The 5,000-nt window shown below is 49.0% G+C and overlaps 1 protein-coding gene across 14 annotated transcripts in view; it reads right to left on the bottom strand.

Moving 5' to 3' along the window:
* LOC105905651 (CLIP-associating protein 1-B) overlaps positions 1-5,000 on the bottom strand; it is a 74,628-nt gene that overhangs the window by 49,300 nt on the left and 20,328 nt on the right. The window lies entirely within an intron of this gene.

Here is a 5,000-nt window from a genome sequence, read left to right as displayed (position 1 = left end):
ATTTCATCAGCCTCTAATCATTTGATAAATACTCCGGTTGACTCCAAGTCTGCATGCCTGCCCTCACCCAAACAGCTTAAGAGTTCTAATCTAACTGGACATCTGATCTCTCCAACGCTAATGCTGAAGATTGGAGGAAACCACAGTGCTCTCCCCTCCGCGGTGCACCGAGGCCGACGCCTGCGAGGCCTGAGACGCAGAGAAGGAGTAGTGTCTCTCGTGTCCCCTCCGCGGTGGACCGAGGCCTGAGACGCAGAGAAGGAGTAGTGTCTCTCGTGTCCCCTCCGCGGTGGACCGAGGCCTGAGACGCAGAGAAGGAGTAGTGTCTCTCGTGTCCCCTCCGAGGTGGACAAAGGCCCTGCGAAGGAGTAGTGTATCTCGTGACCGTGAGCGGACGCGTTGCCTTTGAGGGACGGGGCGGAAACGCTCGTTCGGTCACAAAAGTGTACAACAAGCGTCAGTGTGTGAAGAGGTGTTCACAGAGACTTTTGGGTCGTTTCCCCCTGATCAGCTTATGGGTTCAGGAGGGATCAAGAAAAACTGGATCTCACAGAACATCAGGAGGGGTGTTCAGTTTCACCCCTGCCGCTAACCAACTCTCCCAAGAGTTCCACACCGTGCTAAATTATACAGGGCTTAAACCTCTAGTCTCAGACCTGAAGACTCTCCTCCGACTGTCTGCAAACAACAAGAGCAGAAGAATTACGTCTCTTCAGACCCAAACCTCAGGTTGCAGGTTCGGTGTCGGGTTGCTCGGCTTTCCGTTTCAAATGTACGCAAAAGCAGAGAACGCCGTGTTCAATTATACAGGGCTGGAATTTCGACGTGTTCAATTATACATGGCTGGATTTTCTAGTGTTGAACCACCACAGCTAAGGTCAACCTGGAAACATTTCCAGGAAGCAACTAAAGAGGCAGAAACACAGAAAGCACTGCTATGGCCTTTATGGATGCACAAAACCAACCAGAACTACAGCCAGGGCAGTGGAACTGAACTGGATCCAGTGAAACAGGGCATCTGAGTGGAGCAGCACTGCAGAAAGGGCACAGACTGTATACGCAAGTGTGTGTGTGTGTGTGTGTGTACGTGCATAAGTCTTAGTGGGGGCGTGTAGTGTGTGTGTGTGTGAGTGTGTGTGTGCGTGCATAGGTCTTAGTGGGGGCGTGTAGTGTGTGTGTGTGTGCATGCGTGCATAGGTCTTAGTGGGGGCGTGTAGTGTGTGTGTGTGTGTGTGTGTGTGTGTGTGTGTGTGTGTGTGCGTGCGTGCGTGCATAGGTCTTAGTGGGGGCGTGTAGTGTGAAACATCTCTAGCCACCAGCTTTAATAGCATACACAGCATACCTCAGCACACACACACACACACACACACACACACACACACACACACACACACACACACAGACACAGACACAGACACACACACACACACACACACACTTACACACACACACACACACACACACACACACACACAGACACAGACACAAACACAAGCACACACACTGACACACACACACACAAACAAAACACACACTTACACACACACACACACACACAGACACACACACAAACACAAGCACACACACTGACACACACACACACAAACAAAACACACACACACTTACACACACACACACACACACAAACACAAGCACACACACTGACACACACACACACAAACAACACACACACAGTGTGAGAGAGTACTTCGAGTGTGTGGTGTGGTTCTTGTTTCATCAGGGCAGTGCCATCATGACTAAGAACTGGACTCCTGCCCTTAAGGCCAAAGGGTTCTTCTGACGCAGCACATATTTTTCACAACAAAACACGCGATACAGTTCACTTCCTGTTCTTACATTTCAAAAGGGTTCAACAAAAAGACAAGTGTGTGAAAATGTTCGCTGGATGTGTCAAATGTGAAGTAATACTGAACTAGCATTTGATGCTAGGGCCTATAATATACAGGAATGCACACTGCATACAACTAACACCAGGCCAACATTAACAGAGCTAGATTATAGATGATCTACTAACACCAGGCCAACATTAACAGAGCTAGATTATAGATGATCAACTAACACCAGGCCAACATAACAGAGCTAGATTATAGATGATAGATGATAAGCGCCTCGAGACAATTGTATCGTTATGGCGCTATATAAATAAAATTGAATTGAATTGAATTGAATTGAATTGAATTGAATTGAATTGAATGATCAACTAACACCAGGCCAAAAGTAACAGAGCTAGATTATAGATGATCTACTAACACCAGGCCAAAAGGAACGGAGCTAGATTATAGATCAATTAACACCAGGCCAAAATGAACAGAGCTAGATTATAGATGATCAATTAACACCAGGCCAAAATGAACAGAGCTAGATTATAGATGATCATTTTAAACGGGCATGTCCTGGACCACACTAGAAGAGAAGTCAGGCCTGTCACTTCTCAGACTGCGGTGTATGGAGGGATTAAAACAGCACTGACAGCGTGCTTCACTGACACTTCTCTCAAAAAGTCCATATTTAATTACAGGCCCATCACTCATTCCTTATCAGCCGTGAGACAGTGTGTGTGTGTGTGTGTGTGTGTGTCCTCACAGTTCACTTATATAATCCACAAGGGCCCTGAGGCCCCCAACCTGCAATTCACCTTCCCACCCCTTTTCTCTACAGGCAATGCCAAGACACCTATGGGGGACCTTGGGAGATGTAAACAAACCCATCCCAGGCTGAGCCGGGCTTGGGCCTGATCACTGAGCTGCCTGTTGCCCAGCAACGGAGGAGGAGCGCTCACACACCAGGACTTCCCAGCAGTGGCCCACCCACAGAAAACACTCACATGATGGTCTAGTTACACTTATATATTTACATATAAATATTATATTTAATATAAAAGTCTTTATATTTCCAAAGTGGAATCTTAAGTATTCTATAGTATATTTCAACTGAAATGTCAGGGTTAGCTATTTCGAAAGTGAAATCACACATTTTTATAGTGTATGTGAAATCAAGGTCTCATGTCTCATGAGTATTCATGGTATATTTGACCTGACGAGTCATGTTTACATTTCTGAGTGTATGTGTGTGTGTGTGTGTGTGTGTGTGTGTGTGTGCAGCAGGGGTGGCGCCATCCCCCGGAGACGGGCCGGTATCCTGAAACCCAACCCAGGTGGATCTCCTTTCAATGCTGAGCCCGACCCGTAGAGCCGCTCACCGGTTCTGGTTTCACCGACCCAGAGAAACAGCAGGCTGTCCTCATGCGCACTCTTACTGGGCCACATCACTGGGCTAAAAAGACTCTCATCTCGCGAATATCTCACTGGCGTCTCACAAACATCTCACAGGGGTTTTAGAGAGACGTGGAACCTGAAGCATTAGGCGAGGTTCTCGTGAGACTACCGCAGTGGGGGGCGTTGGGGAGGGGTGAGAATTACACACAGGCTGGCAGGGAAACTGGGTTGACAAGCACACATTCAGAGAGGCTTGTATGTCTGCAAACAGATATTCACTCAGCCTGCACACACACACACACACACACACACACACACACACACACACAAAAGAAGCCCCTCCCAAAAAAGGATGAACCCAAAACATTGTACTTGGAGAGCAGTTGAGAACGCTGGGAAAATAAAAGCTTAAGCGCGTGTGAACGTGGGAGTGCGAGAGCGAGAGAGAGAGAGAGAGTGTGAGAGAGAGCGAGAGAGAGAGAGTGTGAGTGAGTGAATACACAAGGAAGAGAAAAGACCCATACCCACTTCCACTCAGCCTGGCACCTCAACAATCACTCCAGCAAACCAGCCTTCCTACAGCCCTGCCCCTGCCCCTGCCCCTGCCCCTGCCCCTGCCTCTGCCTCTGCCTCTGCCTCTGTCTCTGTCTCTGTCTCTGTCTCTGTCTCTGTCTCTGTCTCTGTCTCTGCCTCTGCCCCTGCCCCTGCCCCTGCCCCTGCCCCTGCCCCTGCCCCTGTCCCTTCTGAAGTACTTCTCTCATGTGTAGTACTTATTGTGTTTTTATGTTATGTGTAGTACTTATTGTGTTTGTATGTTTTTATGTTCACTGTATGCACCTACACACCAGAACAAATTCCAGGTAGGTGTAAACCTACTTGGCAATAAATACTATTCTGATTCACCCTCTTTTTCTCCCTCTCCCTCTGCGGGACCATTTCAACTTTTTTTAAAAGTGTCCCTCCATTGTGGCACGGTGGGCTAGTCAGGGTGGCAATATGCCTGGCGAAACCCAAAGCTGGCATGACGCACGAGGCCTCCTCCTCCCCTTGGCCTTGGCCTGGCCCAGTGATCTGCAGCGGGCACCTCACATGGGCGAGAGGCGAAGAGAGGAGAGGAGAGGAGAGGAGAGGAGAGGAGGAGAGGAGAGGAGCGGTCTATTCAGACAACGCAGTGGGCACTGTGAGTGAATGAGTGAGGGGGGGGGGGGTGAGGCTGGGCACAACAAAGGCAGCATTCTTAACTGGCGCGGAACGCTCTGACCTTCTCCGACTGTGGCGGGGGGGTCAGGAGGACGGGGCTGGGGTTGTGTGCCACCTGCAAACCCAACCCCCCCCTTGCCATCCCCACCTCCCGGCTTTCACAGGAGGGACAAACTGGGACATGGCATTGCCATGGAAGCAGAACCACAAGCCACGTCACAGCAATGTCACAACATTCTCCAATAGAACATTCTAGAACGCAACAGGCTGCATGAATTGGGACAGCACACGTCACAAGAGCACATAGGACTCAATGCCCGGGTATGACAGCGCCCGAAAAGGCAACAAAGTTGTCACGGTGGCTAAATCCTCTATAAGCACTAAATACGTGATAAGACACACAGAAACATTATTCCAGAGATTGTATGGGCCTTACATAAAACAAACTTCAGTAGCTATGTATGTGACCAGTTACATAACAGCAGGGAATTACAATAACGTGATTATTTCACACTGGGACAGTCTCTGGTCAAAGGGATTACATCAGCACAAGTGGCTCACACA

This window comes from Clupea harengus, chromosome 21 (assembly GCF_900700415.2).
Source record: "Clupea harengus chromosome 21, Ch_v2.0.2, whole genome shotgun sequence".
Taxonomy (NCBI): Eukaryota; Metazoa; Chordata; class Actinopteri; order Clupeiformes; family Clupeidae; genus Clupea; species Clupea harengus.
Note: the sequence above shows the minus strand (reverse complement) of the source record. Positions and strands in the feature narration are given on the sequence as shown.